The sequence below is a fragment of the Aythya ferina genome, assembly GCF_964211825.1.
Source record: "Aythya ferina genome assembly, chromosome: 8".
Classification (NCBI taxonomy): Eukaryota; Metazoa; Chordata; class Aves; order Anseriformes; family Anatidae; genus Aythya; species Aythya ferina.
Genome location: NC_140304.1, coordinates 8297000 through 8322251, shown reverse-complemented (window position 1 = coordinate 8322251; position 25252 = coordinate 8297000). Strand labels below are relative to the sequence as shown.

The 25252-nt window shown below is 42.3% G+C and overlaps 1 protein-coding gene across 4 annotated transcripts in view; it reads right to left on the bottom strand.

The window, feature by feature from the left end:
• Window positions 1-25252, bottom strand: part of DENND1B (DENN domain containing 1B) — a 163039-nt gene that overhangs the window by 117843 nt on the left and 19944 nt on the right. The gene's annotated exons all lie outside the window — the stretch shown is intronic.

Genomic DNA, 25252 nt, shown 5'->3' with positions numbered 1-25252 from the left:
AAAAATGTATCTAAAAAAACTGAGGAAGATACTGGATTATTAAAAAGACATTTCATATTTATGAAACCATGTTTATTGTTTTACATACCATAGGTTATAATGTAATGAACTATTTTCATATTTAACTCTTCTTTTTGACCTGAGTACTTAATTTCTTAAACATGTACTCAATTTTCACATTTTAATTAAGAAATAATAAAATATAAAACCTCTTTTCATTTGAGGAAAAAAAAATATTGCAATATGAACTGATACAAAGGGGAAAACAAAAAAACAGATCTCTATGAGGTAGAGAAGAGGGTCGTTTGTAATTTTAAAAAGAGTACCAATATAACCAATACTCCCAAGGAAGAGATTGAAGAGATAAATTGGAATATTTTTCTGTTTGGAGCCATTTAAAGTCAGCATTTTCATTATATCTGAAAGCTTTCATTAGCCTATTATATTTTGAATATTCCTTGTTATTATTATCAAATACCAATAAATATCAATCAGATTATCAAACCAATCTGTTGTTATTTAGGCTATGCATTAATCTACAAATAATATTATTGTGAATGTATCTAATACAATGATCTGAACCACAACATCTCAACAAAAACTGATTTATATTCTTTATCCTCCCAAAGCATTTAGTATCATACAACACAATATATTCCCTGGGTTATCTTGTTTAATCTGCATCAAAAATACTCACAAATTCACATGATTTTGATCAGCAGAACTGTTTGCTCACATGCTAAGAGTGACATTACCTGTCTTCCTAAAAGTGAAACCCAAGTCATGTCAAAACCTGGACAAGAGCGTGAGTTCCCCAGTTCCCAGGCATGCCCTAGCCCGAGCCAGGCAAGCACTCCGGGCACTCACTACACTGCAGAGGACAGCTCCGGGTGCCCGGGGGCAGGAAAACTGATGAAGCTGCTTGTAAGAGCCAGGGGAAGCTGCCTGATGAGAACTGCAACCTTTTGGCTACCTCAGGAGTTGCTGGGATTCCTGTCTTCGGAAGAGCCAAGGTCTGTGAAACATTTGGATTTCCATTTCTCACATCTAGAGCTAGCACTGCCTGATAAATCAGAAACGTCCTTCCTATTGCTGTGCTGTACATCAGAACTGGAGACTCCTCCACTTTTGGCAAAGCACAGAGGTTTCTACCCTTCTTCATCTTCCCACATATGGTTGCTGCTGCAAATTGAAGCTTTCAAGGAGAAATATCCTTGATGGTATTTTCATTCCCAGTTGCTGATCTCAAATTCTCCTATCCTACACGCAGCTGCTGTGCCTGCGTTTGCCACTGGACAGCTCACAAGAAGCTGAAGACTGAAGCAAGCATCCCTCCTTCACCCTGGTCCAGGTATTAAACAAATGGTCAAAAATGTTCTTTGAACATGCTGCAAAGCTTAATTTGACAATCAACTCAACCTAATTTAGACTGAATTTTGATTAAATTTAATTTATTTTGGAAAAAAAAAAAAAAAACATTTGTAATAAATAAACAAATAACCCTATTTTTGCTCCTAAGAACATCTGGGGGGGCTTCCACAGCTGTTTGGGTTTTTTTATGAAAATTTATATATTTTGCACAAAGAATCTTCCTCCACCTACCATGGGGAATGAGAACTTCTGGAAGCAGATAGAAAAGGAGAGAAGTGAGAAGAGCACTCAGGCTAAAAGTATACTAAAGGACCTCCTAAGTACAGTTATCACTTAAAGCAGAAAAGCTTTTTCCCTACTTTTTGTGTACGTAAGTCACAGACATGTCTGTGTAGTGAGCAGACTGAAGGTCTCAGTGCCTGTGCTGTTAGTGATCTCATTTTTATCCTGATTTAGCATCATGCAACAGGAAGGTATTACAGGTAAACAGTGATCCCCAATAAACTCAAGGAACAGCAAACGCCTTCACAGATAAATTCTGCACAGTAAGTAATTCAGAAAATACTTGCTAAGAAGCTGTTCTACAGCATCAAAAATAACATATTTAAAATGCTTGCAAATCCAAGGCCATACATCCACGAACAGTTCAATACTGAATTTCTCTGCAGATGAGCCATCCCACAGCACTCCTCCCACCAGCTCTTTGCAAACCACACCAGGGAACCCACCAAGTTCACACCAGCCATTTGGGCTTTTTCAGGTCTGCATCAACTAGACCGGTTCCCCAAAAACCTTGGTTTGGGACCAGAAGGAGGAAGGAAAAGTGGGGGACAGGGCATTACAGAGGGAAGAGAGCAGGCCAGCTTCACCAGGCAGCAGCACTGCCTCACACCTTTGCAACCCAAGCTGGTTATTAGCGAGTCCCATTCCTTACTGCTCATCCCTTCTGCCCCGTTCTTGCTCTAGCACCTACAGGTTCTTCTGTCGAAGAGCTCAGAGCTATTTTCTGTCAATAGGTGAGCTGATCATCTCGCAGTAAGCACGACTGACGATGTCAGTCTCAAGCTCTCATTTTCCCAGACATGAAACAGATCGGCTTGGCAGATGTTAACTGCATTTACATAATGAACAGTTAGTTATTGAATAGTTTAGCGACATGTAACAAAATCAAAGGGGGTTGTGTGGGTTTTTTGATGCTTTCAATTTGTAAAATAGTTATTGCATAAACTTCTAAATCTACAATAAATTTTCCAATTACTTTCTTTCATTGTTCTTCGTGGAAGTGTAACATCAGTCTTCAGAAAAGGAAGTCAATTGCAAAAGCGAAACCTCTAAGGTTAATTTTAAAATATCACAGTAAGGAACAAAGCACAATCTCAGAATTAAGCAAAACTTGGATCTAAGTACCTTTTCTTTTTTTGGTCAGAAAATGAATAATGCCTTGGAATAAATCGACCAGCATCTCACAGGAGCACCCTCTACCTACTGGCAATGACATACATACCTCCCGTTAACTTCTTTCAGTGCCCTACCTTGCTAGCAGACACAAAACCTGCAGCCAGAACCTTCTCCTTTTACTATCTACACTGCATATAAGGTACTGCTCTCTGGTACTGCCTTGGTCTCACCTAAAATAATAAAAACAAGAACCTTGAAGGAAATTCCAGTTCACTGAACTGCAGGTGTAATATTTGTTTTCATTCTCTTTGTTTTTCTTTAGCTTTAAGGCAAGAAGGCATCATACATTATGAGAAAGCAATTAAATTCATGTAACCTAAACCAGGGAGAACGATGCTCTGAATACTCCCTCCTGAAAGCCCAAAATAGTCAACAATCAAGCAAATATTCCTAACTAAAATCAAGAAGGCACTCAGTGCTACACATACAGGGAAAAAATATACTCTAAGACTTTACCAGCTGCCCTGAGCAGGGTTTTGCTGTTGTTATTAGTGGATTCTTAAAGTAGTTATTTTAGTAGGTACTTGCAACACTTATATTAAGTAAAAAAATTGGATGCCACTTGTGCCTCAAAAAGAAAGTTACTATATTCTTCCTATTCCTTCGCTCTCTGAAACTCTAACACCTCTAAAAGGCCTTAGGATTTTATGATAATTATCCTAGTCAGGGACTGGGCTTTTTTCAAAAGATTATGTTTGTTTCTGCTTTTGGAGCTGGACTCAGACAGCATCTGACATCTTTGTGGCAACTCCACACAAGTGCTGCAGAGGAAGGAACAAAAGGGTGCTGATTTAGAAATAAAAAGAGAAAGTATAATCCGATTCTGCAACTTTATGCACTTTATCTTCAGATTTACAAAGACTGAATTTTCTTTTCCCTGAGGATTACTTTGCAGATACCCCATCTGATCTGGCAATGTTAGGTCAATTTTATGCTGATTTTATGGGTGAGAGGACGAGAATTGATCAGAAATAGCTGTTGTTATAGCCGGCTGAGGGTCTACGAGGTTTCTCCTTGTTTTTCACTCCTAACAGGCTTTACAGGACAAGTGCTTTGCACCATTTCAGGGTAAATGTGCTAGTAAGAGGGAAGTAACATGCTAGTAAAACATGTTCGCATTGCACATGTAAATATGCACGTGTGTGTACACACAGCGCTTATTCCTAGGCCTGCTGCATCCATGACAGACATTTCTGCTGAAAATGCACACTGTGCACGTGCCAGAAACACCTGCAAGTCCCTCAGTTCGGTGTCACACGGCACTGGCAAGCACACCTCCCTGGGGGGCTCTCCCAGCACGCTGCCAGCACGTGAAGCGGTCACACAGTGCATCAGGCCAGCGCTACCTACAGAGTGCCTGCGTGCTATTTGCTGATGCCCTGTGACCTCCCAGACCGTACCCATCTCACACAACCCTTAAATGTATGCGTGTGCTGAGAGGAGCATGCCAGCCCTCCTTCCCTTAACAAGGAGGAAGATCGCTGCAGCTGCTGCAAGGCTGCAGGAAGTGACATGACAGATTCTAATTTCTAAAAGGGAGCTTTTAATTAAAGGTCATGAGTTTAATTAAAATTTTGCTATAATGACATTTCTAATTTAGCAATGCCAGAGTGATATCGCATATAGTCATTATCTAAGTTTGAAAGGAGAATAGGAAGAAATGCTGGCACAATGCTTTGGCTTCTGAAAAAGCATTTCGTTTGAAAACTTATTTCACATATGTGCCTTAACTCCAGGTTGGCTTTAAAAATGGGAGGGGGGTAATCAATTTAGAACAGATAACCTAAAATCATTACAAAATCAGGAACAAAAAAATGCAAGATACCGTGTCTATACCAAGCTTCAGAAAAGCCTTTGGCCTCATAGAACTGGAAGGCACTAATGCAGCAGGGTACAAGGTAAGTGCTTTAACAATCACCAAAGGAGGCTGCAATCAATTAAAGTACACAGGCTGAATAACAACCTCGGAACAACCTTCCTCCACAAGCACCTAAAAGTACAAAGATATAGTTGTAAATTTGGGTTATATCTTTAGAAGTAAACCAAAAGTCGATTAATTCCCACCTTAGAAGCAGCTTAACAGAAGGCATTTAGCTGAAAGACAGAAGTAACATGAGAAATCTCTCATCTATTGGGAGTTCATGAATTACATGAATGGGCACGGAGGAGAAGGGTACTGCCGGAGTAAGAAGAGGCGGTGTTTGGGAAGTGGGGCAGAGGGGGAGTACAAGGGATAAACACTAGCTGGGGTCGCGCAAGGACAGGTTGGTTAGAGTGGCATGAAGAGAGAAGGGTTCAGGGAGGAGAGGCGTGGGCAGGGAATGCCCAGCTCAGGAGGGAAGAGCAGGAGCACGGGACGGAGGGCAGGAGGATGGGACAGAGAGCAGGAGGAGGGCAGCGGTGCTGGGCTCCCACAGGCCCCTTTGCACCAGCAGGGCCCTGCTGCAGGGCTCTCCAAAGCTCGAGGATTTGTCTGCCTTTAACCGAGGCCCCGCTCTGGGGGTAAGGGAGCATGCTTAGCACTCTCTCACACAGCATTACCGTTCCCAACAGAGCCTGGGAGAGAAGAGGGGGAACCCTTCTGAAAAAGAGCAGGTTCAGCTTCGGAAGCCTCCAGAGAGAGCCCTTTCTAAACCTCTCACAAATGGCCATAACTTAGCAATATCTGTTAAAATACGTGGTTTTTCGGTCTCCACAAGCACATTATTCAGGAGGAGTGGTCCACAGCCTGGCAGCAATATGAAAAGCAGCAGCTGCCACAGGCTGTAAGGGTGCCAAGAGGGGAGGCAGCGCGAGCGCCCGCCGGCCTCCTGCGCGGGGAGGGCAAGGCAGGTCCCCACAGGCTCACCCACGCTGCCTCTCCGCCAGCAGAAGTGGACGTGTAAAGTCGTGCACTCCCACATTTAAAACTTTTACACTTCCCTCATACATTGTTTTTTTTTCTTAGGCTATCACCCTTGCACTTCTCTGAACCACTTCCAAATGGCCTACATCTATCCAGAAGCATTTCACCCAAAGTTTTATCAGCACTGAACAGAACAGCAGGATTCCTTCACAGCTATGTTGCTTTTCTTCCCTCACCCCCCACTTTTTTGTTGTTAATTTAAATGAATTTCAGCATCACGTTAATGTTTTTTAAAAAGCATGATATTCCTCATTTGTGGTCAGCTGTAATTCATTACATTTCCTTACTGAGAACTGCTACATGTTGTCAGTTGTTCTGCTTCTCCTACTCATTATTTCTGTTGCAGAGCAGTACCTTATATTTGTCCCAACTGAGCAGCATTACGTCCTAAGCACAGTCCCCAATTTCTCTGTCATTTTGAATTTTAAATACACTCTCCAACATCGCTGTAATCTCCAGCAAGTTTTAATGTTACAGGAGGAAATACAATACTGGTCGAATCACCGGTCTGTTCCTCTACAACATTTATGCTGAAGTGCAGAAAGGCTCTTCTGAGCGCTGGCAGGCAGAACAACACAAGGCACCTGGGCAGGAGCGACGGGAGGGAAGAGTGAGCTCGCCAAACACCACGGAACTAGTTACAGTACCTAACGCCCAGCCCTGACAACAAACATCTTTAGATAAAGCCAACTAAAAGTCAGCATTTTGGGTGTCCAGAAAGGAATTACACATAAATTTTCAAAACAAATTGGTATGCTGCACCTCCAGTGTCCCTTTCCAAAACCACTGCTTAAGCAATGGGGCAAGTTACAGACGACGTGATGCAGATTCTGTGAGGTGCTTCGTTTTACAGCACTGCTGGATCACAGAATGGATACCTGCAGCTGAGCTGGAACGATCCTGTGTGACTACAAAGAAGCCCAAGAGAAGATAGACACAGCAATTAATACAGACCATCCTTGTAAATAACCACGCACAGGCCAAATGAAGAGTATGAGGACTGACTTGCCTACTTCCCGACCAGCAAAGCCATCTCTCTCTTATCATTTCTGGGATGATAATAGGAAAAGCAAGCAATGTTCTACCTGCTTTTTCTCCACCAATGTGAAGCCACAGGTCACGTACACATTACTAGACATAGCTGCAATCTATCATGTATATCCTATCTATACACATTTTTAAAAAATACTTTTTGTAACATGATTCAGAAGAGATTTGTTTAAGCTCCTGAGGACCACATTTAGGAATAGATGCCACTTCTACTGCTGCAGATTCTTGGTAAAAGTCAAAGGCAGACCAGCATGGAAAGGAATGTTGAGGGACCAAAAATCAGAGTACTCAACATAAACAGAAAAAAAAAAAAAAAAAAAAGAGGCACATTAAAAAAAAAAAAAAAAAAAAAAAAGGTTACTTATTAAAAGAAGTGGAAAACATAGCATATCCTCAAGGTAATGTAATTCCTCTTCAAAAATCTGCTCTCACGGAGGTAACTTCCTATAGGATGTCGTCCATATTTTTAGGAAAACCACTTCTAACACATTTTCATTTCTGTAACAAGGCTAAGAAAATACAGAAGTAATATATCTCATGACAAATTAAATTAGAAAAGTAGTGCATTCGGAACTATGATAGATAATAAGAGGAAAAGCTTACCGAATGGTAATTTTCCCAAGATTTGAGTGGTTAAATATAAACTAAAGAATGCTCTTCAGTATCATTAAGCTTGCAGATTATAAGCATCATCCAAAAATACAACAGGATGAGCTAATTAGCTCACATTCTGTTTGGTAATGAAAGAGAAACTACAAACACATGCTGAGAAACATCATCTCAGGTAATTCTCTTGATAGCAACACAGAATAATTTGAGACAGAAAAACACAGTTAAGGTAAAATGAAACAGATTAATTAGGTAGTTCAATATTCTGCCTGGAGAGGTGGAATCCTCATCCCTGTGGGTTTTACAGAGCAGGATAGACGAAAACTGCCAAGCAGGGTTGGTCATGTCTTGGGACAGAGGTATGGGCTAGATGGCCGCTCAGTACCCCTTCAGCTATATTTTCTCTGATGCTGTAAAGATATTCTTTGGAAAAAAGCCATTGGTGCAGAAAAGAAGAGATGGGGTCGAGAGATGTGGGGGTGGAGAAAAAAACTCAGGGAGGTAAAAGCAGGCAGCAAAGCTAAACTTACTGCAGACTTAATGCAGTTCATTTTCATCTGAAAAAGAAGTTCCAGGCTGCTGTTCTTACATGAACGAAAGAATGCGATTAATAAAGCTGAAATGGCTTATCATTACCTCAGGGAACTGCTTTATAAACATACATTTAAGTTACAAGCAGAATTGATTTTCACAGAATAAGTAGTTCTCAGTAATAAAAAGTTCTCTACATTTATATTACTGCTATCGTTCAAAGTCAAAAGTCTGCTATGTGCTGAGAACAAGTTGACAGAAAACTGAAGCAGTACTAAGATGCTTTTGTATTGATATGGTATTTCATGAGTTATTCAGAAACAAAGTAAGAGATGAACATAACGTGCAATGCAAGTCTTGGCTCTTTTTTCATCAGATTTCATCTCTGCATTCACATTGATGACTTCCTGCAAAAAAAGACTTCCGTATTATCAGTTTAAAATCCGCTGGCGAACAGTTTCGTACATGAAGTGCCAGAGGTGCAGCAGGAGTGCGAGGTGCTGCTGTCAGGAAGATCTGAGGGCAGCGGTGGTCCTCAGCTACTGGGTGCTGGGGATCAAAGCGGAGCACGCTCCAGCAGCCGGAGCGGCACCGAAATGCTGCGGAAACATAGGAAGGGAGCTACAGTATTTTCCAAGCTTCAGTAATCAAAAGAAAGAACAAGGACAAAATATATTGAGGAAACTTCATAAAAAGGTGGAAGTAAGGAACAGTCGCTAACTTCTCCGGCACTTAGAACCTGACAGATTAAAGATGACATGCAAATGAGGGTGCCACTAGAAAATACTTGAAAGTGCACTTTTATGCAAATCACGTAGTCCAGGTATTTTTTTGCTCAAAGGAATATTGGGGGAAAAAAATATATATATAAGAATATTGAGTTTGTTTGAACTTTACCTATACCACAGAAAACTTGCTACAGAATGCAACCATAATTTTGAGTCTTTTCATAAATTAAAATGTATTTACAAAGTTGTATCAAATGTTAAGGATCAGCCATTTTCTTTCTTTCTTCACACTTGACCTTTACTTTTTTTCCCTGATACTTTATCAGCATTCCAAAACTCTGTAGTTGCCCCCAGCGAGCGGACACAGAGGCAACGAGTGCCCCACCGCAGAGCAGCACGCTCTGTACCTAGGCCCACTGAGAGCACTGTGTAAGCACTTAAAAGCCCAGAAAAATCTGGGTGTATTAATGTATGGCTATATAAGATGGTAAGCTCTCTAAGCTCTCTTGTAAGGGAGCTGAGTGCCTCATCTGCTCTCAGTAGCATGTTGTAGCGAGGTGCTGAACTTTGAGTTGCCTTCAAAACCAAGCTCCAGCCTGGCCAAACGCAGGAGTCTTGGGTCTCCTTTCACCAGTGACCTCTTCCTTGCCCTCTGCTGACTGCAAATCCTACATCCCATTCTGAGAAGCTGCTCAGGCAGCACAGGTTACCTAACTCTCACTGGAACCAAAGGAGAAATTTGGAACGTACGACTTTTGACATTTTTACTTTTAACTTTTCTAATGCAAACTAAGGTGTGGACTAAATGACAGAAGCATCAACAAGCAAACACTAAGCTCCGTAAGCAAAGCAGCACAGAAAAAGGACATTTTAGCAGCCTGCTGCAGTTACGGGCCCAGCAGTTGTCTCTTGTAAGCCTTTGCAAACACACAACGATGAAACAGAAATGTGGTTTTTGTGTCAATGACTTCTCAGTCAGGTTCAGACACATAATTACAAAGACTGGATAAGATGAAAATCCCTTCCTCCCAGTAGGGAGCTTTTCCTAAGGAAAATGCTTTTAACTGTAGCTAAGCACAAGTTGGGTAGGCTTTCAAGTAAGCTGAAAACTGTACCATGACTTAAAATAGTTTCTCTAGGACTCATGCTTGCAAAGTACCCGAGACTACAAGTAAACCAAATTACTCACAGATTTAACAAACGCCTCAGGATTTAACTGCAGCTTTTCACAGGCACAGAACTTACTAAATGGCTTCAGGATACCAGTGGTCACGTCTGTGGGAATTCAGCATTTTGTTTCTACTAGACGGGAAAACAAAGAAGCCACCCACAGCCGTGGCAGCCGCTGGTCAGACGCAAACTCTCCCCCACGTTCCTCTCGGCACTGCACTGACACAACCCACTCCCCAAGGCACAGGTCCAGCTCAGGCACTGCTTACAGCGCCACGACCCCACAGCGACACCACAGCTTCAAAACACGTGTCCTTTCTACCCCCGAAATCTATTTATATTTCACAATCCGTATGCAAGTGCGTGAATCTAATGCGTGTCCATCACACAGCAAAGCCACACAACAGATTTGCCAGTCACAGAATCTATCAGAGAATTATTTTTGGGTATTTCCACTTCTGACTTCCTTTATAACATTTCCTCAGGGTACTCAGAAAATTAAGGATGTGAAAACAATGTGCAAATATTGAACAAGCTGCTCCATCTATCAGCTGACAAGGCTCGGCCTACTGCGCTGCGGAGAGGCCCCACAGGCACTTGACCTGTAGGCCCCTCAGCGTTTTCACAGTGCTTCCGTTCGTAACAGACACTCAGACTAGGAAATAACTGTGTGATTTCCCTTTTATGAGCAGAGAGATGGTCAAAACTTCTAGCCACAACTCGCATTTCCTTCAGAGCTGCAGGTCAATCCCTTTTGGCCAAGAATTTGTTACCCCAGAAGGACAGAGCACAAAGTCATTTCAGCTAGCCAGGGACAGAAAAAAAAAACAAAGGGTCCTTCTGGCTGCAATGCTATTAGCCATGCTTCAGGATAAAACCTTAAGCAGGGTGAGAGTTCACTGCACAGACAGCGCACAGATGAAATGAGTATGTCCAGCCTTCATTTGACCTTTTTGCAAGATAAGCAGGACTTTATTTTACCTGTTAAGTCTTCTGAATAATCTTGTAAAATGTGGCAAGAAATGTATGCCTTTTGGAGCTACAGTGTTATTTTTTAATTTTCTTGTTTTTCACTTGTAATCATGAGTGAATTACAGCTCATGACAACGAATATCTCAGAGCTCACTGAAGAAGCAGCAAAAGACCAAGCAGGTGAGCACCAGCTATGCCTTCAGTCAGTACTACTGTTCAAGGAAAGCTTATAAAACAAAGTATTTCTGCTCTTCCATCACCGAGTCTCTTGTTCAAAGACTTTTCAGTGAGAGTGGCTGTGCAGTGAGCTAATGTAGTGAACAGTAACTGAAAACAGTAAGACTCAGGACATTCATGTTTGCAACCAAACCTAAGTTTTGCATCCAGCTCTCTATATACCCCCTTAGAAATAGACACCTTATGCAGGGTCTTGCTTGTTTTAAATGAAGGTAAAGGACCTAGAGTTCTTTAAAAATACTGTGGGCTAAATGGCTTTTTCATATATTAATGCTAGCAAGATAGAGTTTGAGAAAGATCCAGAAAGGTTCCAGTACGTTATTGCCAAGCCATGAGTCCACTCGGTAAGTTAGGAAGAAGAAAGCCACCACACAGTCAAGGGGCTGGAGGGGGCCCTTTGCTCAGCCCTTCTACATCAGTGCTGGCTGACCAGAGAGAGAAAAAACTTCCTATCTCACGTTATCTCACATTTGCTGTGTGTACACCATGCAGAGTGCATAAAGAACAATCGAGAACAGTTCTGGAACACAACAGAGACTACATATCCATTAGCTTACGGATGCTTGAGTTACTACTTCCTAAATCCCTGGCAGAAAAACAGGTCAGCTTAGTACCAGCTTGGAGATGAAACTGAGGATATATGCAACCCTGCAAAGCAAGCTTCCTGGTTAGAGGAAATACCAAAAAATATTCAAGCCATTTTTAACAAACATTTTCCAGGAAGTCTCACAATACAGTTTACTTGCCTACAAAATTTAAAATAGAATTAAACAAGCAAAATATTCCACCAAGAACTCAATGCTTCCTTAGCTTCGTTTCAAAGCAGACGTTCGTCTGGTCCTCTTGTTTTTTCAAGAAAACAGTGTTGCTGGGGAACACCCCCAGGACTGGAGAAGGTATAATGAACATCCATTTCCAGCTATGTTCCTTCCACTTTCTGCTGGTGAGGGCCACATCCTGGTGACAGCCCAACTGTATAATATTTGAGGGCAGGGCTTCCCTACAAATTATAGCCTTTGACTTAAATACCAAGTAATGCAAGCAGTAAAACATGATGATAGATTTTTCAGGACAGAGAAATACTAGAACACATAACACAATGGAATAATGGAATGTGTAACGTAATTGTGGAATATATAACATCATTATCCAAATATGTATCAAGAGAAACGTCTTCTCTGAGGCTCTAAGCATGATGAGAGGCTGGTGCTGGGTTTGGGCACTGCACATGCAGCAGCAAGCAGCCTGGGCTGCCTTCTCTCCTGCTGCAGCTTGCAACATGGCACATCTTCCAGCATCAGAGGCTGGCCAATGTTTTGTCTCCTCTTCTCAGAGAGCCCTGCCTTCTCCAAGTGCAAGGTTGAAGGAAGATAAACTCATGCAACAGCCTCTGGCAGGCGCAGCAACCAAGGAAAGCTCTGCAGAGCCAACCTCACTGACCCTGTCGCTGCAAGCAAGGATGGATCTAAAGAGAACAGGTTAGATCCTCCATTCATTATTTTATTCTAAATTTATTCTAGAATCAGAGAGGTGGGGTGAATATATGATAAACTCAGAGACAAGGCTGGAGACTGTTTAGTAGTACTCAGCTTACATGCAGAAGAGACTGAACATAATTGCACATTACAAAAACAGTTTCAAATTCTCTACCCTTACCTTGCTTTCATTCTCCCATTACAATTAATATGAAACTCAGACCTTTCACTTCTTGCTTGCTAGCTGCGGTGGGACAGGATGGAAGCAGATAGCACTGACAGCTCAGACCTGGCCTGGTGATTTCATGCTCCTCAGGAGGTCTGCAGCACCATAATCCACACTGCATCTGATGTTGAAAGCTTCAACTACATCAGACAGTTTGTAATTCTCTAAGACAGTAATCTGCTCTAAACTAAATTAAAACAATCATAAACATTCTATGATTCTAAGCTACTAAAAGCTCTAAAACCATAAGAACATGTTGTTTAGCCACAGACTACATATAATGTCCTGTGTGTGAACATCTCATGGATTTAAAATAATTAAAATGTATTTTAATTACACATATATATTTGCTAGCCACTTCTGATTAAGTATTCATTTTTATCTTGATTATTCATGATATTTTAAACTGGAATAAAGACAAAGGAGCACTGATCAATAAGTACAAATCTTTATTTTTTGCCTTTGCTCTCAATCTTATACCAAATCCATTTTAATACTGTTGGGGGAAAAAAATAAACTCATCAGTCACCTGATGGAGTAATTCAAAACTTAACCAAACAGGGCTAATGGGTGAGAATTGAATTGAAAACACCTTGACAAAGAAAGCAATTTCTTTTCTTCGCACTCCTCAGAAGCTGTGGGTGATCGCTGTAATCGAACCATCAACAGCAAGGGGCCATCTGTCCCAAGGGCCCTCCATGCAAGCAAGAATCAACAACAAAAAATTTTAGAGGCTGGACCACATGCATTCAGCCCTGATCTGTCTATGACAGGCAGCATGCAGCTGAAAATCAATGTTTTGACGTTTTCCACATACCAATCTTTAGAAGTCAACACTGAACTTTTGAGAAGAACAAAACACGAAAAACAGGTTAAGAGGTTGCTTACAGAAAGATCAGTGTTACTCCAGCAGCTAATGGTCCTCTAATCAGCTGAGATTCTCACTCTATCATGAAGCATCCATGGCTTAGTATCCAGTAGCAATGTACAGGGAAAAAAATTCCCTAGCATTTAAGTTACAAGTCCCTTCTAGCTACTGAAGATACTCTAGTCATTTACTCATCCACTTACAAAGAATTATCCAACTTTGTTATTTTTCCCATAGAAAACATAGAAAATGTTAAGAAAGGGTCTCCACAGAAGTTTCCAGGGCAGTGGCAGGCAAGGGGCTTAGGCTCCCACATGAGCAGTGGCACCATGGCTATGGCACTTGGTGGCTCAGGGAACAGGGACCCTCTGGATCCCCTCCAAGGGGGCACAGATTCCACAGCCCTCCTGGGGATGTTCCCAAATTGGGGATTTTTCCCTTGCTAAGCCTTTCTCAAAGGTGAACAACACACGCAGTGGAAGGTTAATGCTATTTATTTCTTCGGTGTTTTCCTACAGGCAAATACATGATCTTTCAGTAACTGAAATAGCTGCACCTCTCCGTGCCTTTCCCTCTAACTAACACCAGGAGGGGGAAGACGTGCCCTCTGGTTCTCAGTCCTGCCAGGCACCTGCTGCATGACCTCCAGTAAGTCCTTTCCTCATTGATCCCTTTGCTTTAAATATGGAAACACATACCTTAGCATTCAGAATGCAAAGTACCTGTATCAAAGCAAAGAAAATCATTAGGATGCTTAACGCTCTGTAAGTTCCTATTACTACTCTCAGATCCAGGATTTTGTGTTTCCACCCAGGAATTCTAACAGGGAAATACAAACACAGATTACATAGGGTACACATCCAAGCTGATGCCCACAACTCAATGGATATAGGATGAAGGCAGAGAGATGATTTGCTTAGGTTTCCAAACATCATGAGATCTTGGAAAAAGCAATTGTTTTTGATTCAGAAGAACATTTAGAGGCATAAAAAAGGCTATTTCCATCCAGAGTTAGTTATTTTAAAGCAGGGGGCATTATTTATGTAGACAAGTAAATGCAAGTCAGAAAAAAAACAAGTCAAAGGGTTTTCTTGCAGGTGTTGAGTTACGCAGGTCAGAACTCCCTGCTAGGTGCCAGATGGGGCCAGGAAAACAGGGAATGGGAACGACATCCCAGCACATGTAAAGGGGCTGTAACCAGAATGGTTTGTGTCTTGCTGTCCTGGAGGCAGGAGATCTGAGCTCCAGTCTATACAAGCTACTAATCCCAAAGCACACTCGATAATTAGGAAACATCAGGACATTTCTTGGAATCATGTACTTCAGTGACAAAACAGAAGAGGTACATTGCCCTACTGATTTTTAAAGTAGTAAATTTTCACAATTTCACTTGATGTTCAGCTACAAAATTACTATGATGCATTTGCAGTGCAAAAAATACTTTATTTTATGAATAGCTCAATGTGTAATGCCTGCTTCATCCAGCAGAATCTCAAATCATGCAGAAAATACTGAAAATTAATTTAGCAGTGTGGTAACAGTGGACAATGTATTTCATCTAGAATACAAAAAGCTACAGTTCAAAGTAATACACGGCACTTGCATGTCCCACGTGGGCTCAGAACTCAGCAGGCGCTTTGTAAGCTGGGCTTTTCCAGAAGGCAGCATCACAAGCCCTCTCCTATTTCAGCAGCTTGCCTCCAAACAAGCTGCCCTACAACTACCAGGACGCACAGCAGAAGGAACTCCTTCGGTGAAGGCATCCCGCGAGGCATGCAGCTGCATGGCAGGTCCTTGCCAACCTGAAACATGAGCAGGGCAAGAGGCAGCCAGAAGGCCACAAGGAAGCAAGCGAGAGCTGCAGGCCCACTGGGTCGGGTGGAAAAGGCCTGCAGGAAGGCAGGCCGTGCTACAGAACCACGGGCTGCCCATCAGGCTGAACCAGGTCTGCCTCTTAACTAATGAGAAACTTAATTCTATTTTCCAAAAGAGCATTTCAGCAGAAAAAAAAATGATAAGAGGAAGCGGAAAACATACATACTGCATATATATGCACCAGATATCTACCAGTCAAAATTCCAGCAAGGTGGAAAAAATATTATTATTGACATGAAAGAATAAGCAATGACTTCTCAATAAATCAATAACAGCATGAATTAAGGTTATGTCTCATATAAAAACATCACTTTACCAAATGAATCTGATGCTAGTATTTCAGAACACAGCTGTAAACCTGCATAACAGCAACAACCATCAGCACAGAAGCTGAAATACAATACCCTGCACAGAGCGCTACACCAGTCATCTTTCACAAGGTACAGAAGAGGCTTAAATTGCTTTTAAAAATTCCAGAAGTAGTAATTACAGGAAAAAAAAGTCTGTATCCCTTGTTTTCCAAATTCAAATACAAAATAGTGGAAGGCCACCTCCTCTAAAATGCATGGGCTTCTGCGGCTTTGCACTAAAGAGAAAAAGGCAGTCATTTTGGTTGAAAACGCTTGATTCCATCAAATATGAAAAGCCTAGAAGGTCACAACAATTCATACTGAAAAAGTTACAAAACTAACCCATTAATAGCAAGCCAAATAGTGATGTATAATGGGTTCTTCATTTCATTTCCTAGCCATAGGAATCACCTGCAAAGGTAAGTCCAACAACAGCTGCAATCCCAAGTCTTTCATTTAAAGTTGATTTATTAAACAGCTCTGCAAGTTTGAAAAGCCCACCACTAAAGCACTGTAGTTTGACACTGGTGAACCCAAAGTGTTTCTGAAGAATTTAAAGAGAATTGCATCTCTTCTCCCTTATTTGAAGATGCGTCAGGTCACGGAAGTACATTTCGTAATACTTTTCTGAGACATTTATCCCTAATATTACTAAAAAGAGAGATGGATGTCTATGAAATTGAGAAACAAAGCATGGAGCTTCACCGAGGATCAGAGGTAGAATGAAGTCTGAAGCCGTGCTATGTCCAGGCACAAACAAAACCAAGTGTGTACCAAAATGCACCTCACTGAGCGCTGAGAAGGCTCGTCACTGACTGAGGAATGCCGGTGCTTTCTGATCACTTCTTTTAATGCCAGGGGCCTAAAGCTGTCCAGGTCATAAGCAAATGTTTGAAGATGTGACATGTGAAGAGGGTCAACAACAAAGCCTATCTTTAATCCCTTTGTGCGAAGCAGGAAGAGGAATTTACCTCATATATAAAACACATCTCTGGGCAGTGAAGTATAAAAGTTGCAGGAGCGAGGCATTATGTCTTCCTTGCTTTTTGGCATGCTGGGAGAGGCCCGGCGAGAGGAAAGCAGGGCTTCTCATGGGCTGGGCGTAGTGAAGCACAAGGATCGGCTGTGTTCCAGGCGGGGAGCTCTGAGGCACCAGCTGCATTAAGCACTCTTGGTATCTTCCGCCAGCAGCGTAACCAATTGGCCCAAACCGGTGGACCTGAGAATACGGGAGGCTTAACTATCAGTTAACACAACTCCCATCATTTCTAATTGGATTGTGACTAAAGTCCCAGCACTGATAATGCCAAAATGAGATCAGACGGGAAAGCCTCCATATTCCCTTTGCAGGGAGATTGGGAACAGCTCTCCCCTGCTGCTGTACAATAGCTCTGCCCACCCAGGTCCCGCGGCATTAACGGAGAGACCCACCCCACTGCACTGCCAGCACGTCAGGAGGTGAGAAATGCTACTCCTCTATCAGCTTCAAAAATAGCCCATCAACAGAGGAAACTGTTCAAAGGGCAAAAGGTAAATGACGTCAGTTTATGCAAAGGAAGGCTTAAAAAAAATAATAATCTGATCTGGGCTGGAGAGGAGGCGAGCAGAGTTAACTGTGGTTTTTAAGGTCTGCTGATGGCTTAGATTTTCACGTGGGGATGGATGTCTTTACCAGGAGTCTGAGAAAAGACACCAGCTACAAACTGCAGCAGCGTGCAGCCAAACTAGTGCACATCTTCACAATCACTTGTGTCCCATTAGAACTCATGTAACCATTCCTGACACTCATTTGCTTGACCCATTTTTGATAAACAAAGAATAGAGTACTTGAAGTATTTTTCCTTCTTGTTCATCCCATTCTTCACTAGTCTCTTATTTTATGGTCAGAGGTTAAACTGCTGACCTTTCACCTCCAAGGCAAGTTTTTCCCCCCTCCTATAAAAGGTTTTTCACAGTGTGCAGCGTTTGGATTAGCCCCTATCCCCTGGAACAAAAGCTATGCCTTTGTACGACTGGTTTGGGCACGGAGTCCGTACATCAGAGGAAGCTGCTCCTACTTACCATTCACAATAACTATATTGTGAGGCCCCTCTAACGCCTCGTCTCACAGTGTCTAGACTTTCACCCAACCAGCCAGCAAAAAGAAAATCCTGTAAAGCACTCAACTGAAAATTAACTATGGTATCCTGTTGTGAACCTGATGAAGACGTTATTTGAACATACGGTAAAACTTTCCATTGTTTAACACGAAGATAAGAGAAAAACTTTTAGAGACCTAAGCTTTAAATAGTCATAGGGATCAATTCACTCATGGGTCAGTAAATGCATTTTATTAGCAAGCAGCTATTGCTTATGTGTGTCTTTAAAATAATACACAGATTATTAAACTACACCCAAGTGTCTAGCATTGTGGTCATCGACATTCACTAACGACACACTAAGGCAAAACTGCAGGCATAGGAAAACAAGAACATCTTCTGGACCTAACTGAAAGTATTGCATCAGTTGTGTCCACTGACTGTTATCTTCAGCAGTTAAAACAACAGAAATATGGCAACAGAAGTATTTACTGGGTGGAATAAGACTGTGGAACAGACCGTGGAATAAGGCTGTGTGGAGCAAGACGTGCAAGTGCTCGGCATCAATTGCCATCAGAAAGGAGAACACTAGGCAAGAAAATGTATCTATAGCGTGTAAGTAAGCTATGGGATTTTCTGGGGAAATACACACTGTGATGATTTATCTTTTGTTTCTTTGTAACACTTTCGTTTCCAGAGCATAAGTAACACAGAGGCAAGAAAAGTTTACTGAGGTGAACTAAACAAATAAAAACATATCCTCTCCTATTGAGGAAAAAAAGATCCACAAAGCAGGTCAGGAAACAAACTAACAAACAAGAAAAAAAACAACTAGATCTGAATGGTATTTTAGCATCTGAATACACGCATGACAGCATGAATCACTGGAAAGAATTTATTATTGCAGACAAACTGATTTCTGCATCTTTGCGGAGCTTTTATAGCCTCTCTCAAATGTGTATTTTGGAAAGAGTTGCCTGGGCTTTGCTGGGAGAAGAAGCCACAGGGTGTGCATCTATTTCAGCAGTTTCAGCAAGCTACTTGAAAAGAGAGCCAGAGCATCCCACCATAAGAGGCATATGGATTTGGCATAGGTTGGTTGATGGGGGCAGCGTGAAGGTGTTTGCTTGTTTTATATATGGTTGTCTTTTAAAGCACGTTTTTGACGAAACAAGTAAAATAAATAATAGTAAGAGCAAAAAAAAAGTCATATTTACCCTTTACCAACCACCCCTTGGGGCCTGGTCATAGCAGCAGTATATGGGAAGCAACAGGACCAGAGAGCCTGGGAACAAAAGCTACAGTAACTGCACCGCCACAGGATGGGAATGCCAGGAACCTCAATTCTCTGAACAGGCAGAAAAGGCTGCATTTGGGAAGGAGGCAGAAATAAGGAGATAGCTTTCTCTGTCCTTCTGGAGTATCACTTCTCAGGCAGACGCCGCCACAACTCCCTGCCACACAGGACAGTCATGCTTTGGAAGCCCACCTATTTTAATGTTCCCTGCAACGACCTTTAAATAAAGGAGTCACACAGGATAGCTGCAGCCATACCTAGAGACTGCTAGGTGGGGCAGCTGCCAATACCTTTAGCTAGAAAAATATCCAAGTCAACCTTCGGTATGTTACAGGATCTGGGACCCTTCCCAAGCCTGAGAAGTGGGCCACTTCCCAAGGAGACAAGTACTGCACACCGCAGCCACCAGCAGCGACGCCTTCTGCACCGAAACAAGAGCATGAACACCCTCAGGCTTGTACTGAACTACTTTTACTTGGAGTTATCATACTTAAACCCCGTCATATTATCTTTAAACTCCAGAACTAATACACAGAATTACTAAAAAAGAATCATTTACTGTAATTAAATTAGGAAGGAAAACGCTTGCCTTCTACCCCACAGACTGGAAATGCCTTCTGCTCCGTGTCCTCTGCTTCTGGGCTTCTCCACTGAGAAGTATTTCTCAGTGCAAGATAGCAATAGATGCCCAACCTGACATATCAATATATGATTTACTTTTAAGTAGGCTGGTCAAATCAGCAACTAGAAGAGAGATTTCTCAAATGAAAACTTAAGGATGTTATATTTGAAACTATAAAAAACAAAAATCACTTTTCTCTGAAGCTATGCAGTACTACACGGGAGCTGTAGCTCCCCAAAACAACACAGCTGCCAGAAGAACAGCAACGGGGGATCTTATACTATAATCCTACTTTTGGTACTGAAGAACTTCCCCATGTATAGATATTATGTTCGTGACTCAACGAGATGCATATTTTCACACACACACAGGCTGAGAGGTTACGTGCAAACTGATTTCAGATAGACAAAATATCTGAGAAGAAACAGTCTGAGAAGGGGCAAATCTGGAGCATTAACCCAAAGTGTGATAATAGAAATGGATTCACTTGTGATTCATCACTATTTTTAGCTCTAAACAAGGTTACTGAGAGGGGAAAAAAATACTAACATGGTAGAAATTGAAACACTTTGAAGTTCTCCCTGCAGCTACAATTGAACATCAGAAATTCTTCATCCTGAACTGAAAATACACTTTGAGCCATTTTTATATTCTCTTCTCCCACCCCACCCCACATTTAGCACCACAGCATGACTCCAAACAGGCAAACGTCCTAACAGCCAGCACTACAGCCAATGAGATCAACTACTGATTTGAAGCTTTAAAAACAGACAGAACTAAAAATCTGTGGTTTGTGGGTGGTGGTGCTTGTTTTACAACTCTGTGCATTTACAAACTGGTTATGAGAAAGAGAGGTACCAATAAATAGTAGCTCCTTCACCCTGGCTAAGCCTGATGAAACGCTTGGTTCCAACTACAGGGTAAAAAGTTGCACATCAGCGTGCTGCTGCTACAGAAATCCATAACACAACACACGTCCCCTCCCCAAAACCCTAAAAAAGATTGAGAAAAGAATAGCAAAGAACAACACTGAGACAGAAAAGCATCTCTTCATGGTCAGGCTCAACAGACTACACACTTCGGTTTAGACAGGCAGATGTGGGAATAAAAATCAGTGGTGCAAATGAAGGTGAAAAGGAATTTTTTCCATATTTCTTGTAATACTAAACCTACAGAACAATTAAATCATCATTAGCAGGCTTAAAACAAGCAGAAGGGCACACTTCTCTCGACCTAGTGCAGCTCCAGAAGTGACTGCCACAGGATGCTGCAGAGGATGGGGGTGCACAGAGACACCCACGTATGGCGAAGGCGGCAGCAACCAGCCAGCCACGCAGTCCTTCCAGCCCTGCCCCAGCCAGGTCCTGCTTTATCCGCCGAGCAAGGGCACAGCAGTTCTCCTCCAGGCAGCCTGGTGTCTGAGCCGTGCCAGGAAAGCTGCAGACAGCAGGACAAGGTTTGTATTTTAGGCTGGGGATGCGGGTGTCCCGTCCCTAGCAGGCAGTCCCTTTCAGCGATAGCGCACTGGGCTCATTGCAGCATTATCAGCCCTGATATGTGCTGCCCCTTCTGGAAGGCAGTGCTCCACATGGCTCAGGAGTTAGCTGGATAATTCAGGTCACGCTGGCCAGCATCTCCAAAGCGCTGACCTGCAACACCTGCCTGGCTGCCTTAGCTGCTTTTATTCGCTGGTGTTTCAGCAGCTGCGTGAGTGGGAGCGCTCATTCACAGAGAGGCCGTGTACACATTAAAGAACAAGGAAGGCCCACGTGACTGATCTACATTAAAAAAAGAAAAAACTTTACTTGTTCTGATGATGTGAAGCAACATCTTTCTTCTGCACTGAAAGTTTATCTAACACAGAAGCTGAATTTAAGAATAAATTTCTGTTTTTCTTCAAATTACACAGCACCTCCAGTGAGCAGCGGCAGTCACAACTTCCTCCCACACACACTAGCACACAAAATTAAAACCAAAAACAAGAACACAGCGAAATGAGGAACCAACTGCACTATGATAAGGGGACATTCCATCAAACTGCTAAACAAAATGCTGAAATCTCATTTCAGATGTGGCAAGAAACATTTTTTCAACAGAAAGTTACAACCCCAACACACAAAACACCTACTTCAGAACCATTCCACACAGCTGATTTGGTTGACCTACTTTGTCCCCTTCATCTATGTGCTGTTCTTTATGGTCTTGTTTTCACATACACTTAGGGATAAAATTACTTAAATTGTTATTCATTCCTGATCTGTTGAGCATATAATCAAATTAATTTACAAACAATTATACATGTATCATGCTAGAAACACCACACGCACTGTTATGTGTAGTTTATTATGTTGTATCTAAAATCCTTCTTAACAGTGACAGATATACAAAGTACTACCTACCATCTTTTGGGGCCTCTTTAATCATTTTGATCTCTGTTAGTCAGTTACAGCCTGCTTCTAAAAACGGGAGTTAGAACTCTAAATATACAGCGGGGTAATTTTTTAAGCCACGGTACAATGCATGAGTCATTCCAAGCGCTGCAAAAACCTGTAGCTAAATTTAAAGAGAAAAAGGTTACTGAATACAATTCTCCAGTAATACCTGAAAACCCCTTAAGAAGCTTTTGACTTCAAACAGTTCAGTTTTTCCCAAAAAAGGTTCTAACGGAGGGTGAGTACATCACTTCATTGTTTTGCTTTTGGTGTGGAAGTCTACAGGCATTTGGAAGAACCTGCACTGTAGTGTTCCTTATTTCTTTGCTAAGTAGTCAGGAGGAAGGCTTTGATAATGAAGAGCAGAAATCTGATAAACACCCATCTTCACAGTTCTTTAAAATATGGGTCTACTTTAAAATGGCATATTTTACATAAAAGTAACACTGATCTGGTACAAAGCAACTATCAGATGGTCTGAAATATTATGAACATGTTACTAACACAACAGAAGTTTCCGTCTGAACTAAGAGGGCCTCATGACCTACCTCACAACTCCCAGCACATTAATCAAGCCTCCACTTAAAAAGAGACAGAAATCAAATAAACTCCGTTAACTGAAGTTTTTAATACGTCTGTGTGGTATGTCAAACTCTCAAAGAACCTAGATTTGGCCATGTTGTCCCCTCCGAGAACAAGGAAACGAAGAGGGATGCCAGGCACCAGGGTGCTCACTTGCCCTCTCACATCGTTGATTACTCTCTGGATTTCCATCACCAAAACCTGTGCCTGGCTGGCTTCCTTCGTCAGGAGAGGCTTAGAGGTGCACAGCAAGTAAGTGACCGCAGGAGAGGTGGCAGGAGTTCCTCAGCTTACCCTACCACAGCGAGGGCCCAGAGGCAGGAGTGCCACGTCGTGGAGCTTCCCACACAACGCGCCCTTGCCGTGTGGGCAGAAAGCAGAGCATCCTCCCTTCTCCCTGCTGCTGCTCCTTGGAGGACAGCAGGGCAGTAAGCACCTAAGGGCACGTTGGATGAGCTACGGGCAAACTCCATGAGCTGTTTAGCTGTGAATTTTCTGATTTCCTTCAATTACGAATGGCTTGAAATCTTGTAAACATGCCGAAGCACAGGGCAACATTAACCGTGTTTTAATGGTAAGTTTCACAGCTCGACAACGCCTTGAACACCTTTTTTCACATTACAGGTCAGCAGGAAATTATAACTTCCACAGAGACTTGCAGCTGAAGCGCTGCTGTGGTGCTAAAGCAGTGATAGCACATAGTCTGCCTTCGCCCTTTCAACAGTAAATATTGAAGCGCTTCACGGAGGACACAATTGTGGTTCCCTTTCTGAATGAAACAACAGCGTATGAAGCAGCAATTTCTTTTTGAAAAGGCTGCTTACTGCCTAAATATGTTTACAAGTTCATACAGCAAAAGCTCCCCGCTGCCTTTCCCAGCAGACAGCCCACATGAGGTGAGACGGCCGCTTGACCACAGGCATCACCCGCCTGGGCTCCTGCCTGAAGGGGAGCCCTGAAAGGCTCTTCAGCTACAGCCAAAGACGTTGCTCATTAAGGTTATACTGCTAATTAGGAGCTAGTCAACAAAATAAACAGTCTCAGGTCATTTTCAGATATTCTAAAAATCATCATTCCCAAATATTTACTCCAGGGATAAAGGAAAGCTAACAGGAAAATGATATTTTCGTTCCATTTGAGAAACTGAGGTGTTTCTTCCACAACTGAAGCAGAAAGCACAGATATCCCCATAACACATCTGCATCCTAACTTCCAGCACCGAGTACCTGCCCGTTCTGTAGGGCCAGATTCGGGAGCTCTCATCCCCTCAGCACGACCTCGCCTGCACCAGCACAAGGCCTGGGCAGCCAGGCAGTAGCTGAGCTAACGTTTGCTTTCTGTTAGCTCGCCAGGGAAGGAGAGGCTATAGGCCAGAATACAGCAACACTTGCAGCTGGCACAAGAGAATTACCACCGAGAAATACACTAGTGTCAGTCACTCGATTCAAACTTGAAGCAGCTATTTCCTGGAAAAAAATATTATTCAAAGAAAAGAGGGGGGAAAAAAAAGCTCCATCTTTTCTCTTTTCTTCAGAAAACACCTCCTGGGTGCGCATTAACAGCAACACTCGTTTTTTTAGCTCAGGCTTCCAGCGATGTGCTGCTGGCTTTCTTGGCTCCCCGTCTGGGGTGGGCGGTGCTCCCATCGCCTGCTAGCACGTAGCACGTATTTTACCTTTCTGCAACCATTTTTTTTTTCCACTTTGGCTGAAGCCCAACATCAGCAAAATTCAACAGAGATCTAGGATTACGTCTGGCCCTTACAATGAGTTTTCTTCATCCTTTTCCCTCAGTGTTGCTAAGCCAAATGAAAACATCCATCGTACACATGCAGAGGGGGAAACAAAAATGAACAATAACAGGACACTCAAAAGGAGGGGGAAAAAAAAAAAAAAAAAAAGCACAATCCATCAGAGGTAGCTCTATAAACATGTTCCAGAGCTGGAAGGTTTTATATCGTATTAATAACTACCAAGCCATCTAATCCCAAAAGTTAGGAAGATATTTCATTTATTGTTTATAAAACCCTCTTCTTTGTTTACTTCCTACCACCCAAACCCAGACATGGCTAATACTGCACATTACACGACCTGGCGTACCACCACGTCTCTGGCACGTATGGCCAGCTCTCAGCGCACAGCAATTACTTATTTCCCACAGCACGGGACCAGGGTTTATGATACATAAAACAGATTTCACCCATACCCCTCTGCATTACATCAATGTCCAGAACTTCTAACGTGGCTATTTATGCAAAAGCATTATTGTTTCACTGCCCACATAATTTATGAATCTAATTATTCTATCATATGATGTCTGAGAATTTCAAATTCAAAGATTCAATTGGTGGATCCCAACCAACTGCTGCTTTCCATCGCTGCTATACAGTAAACATTCCCTTTAGAAGAGGCTAATG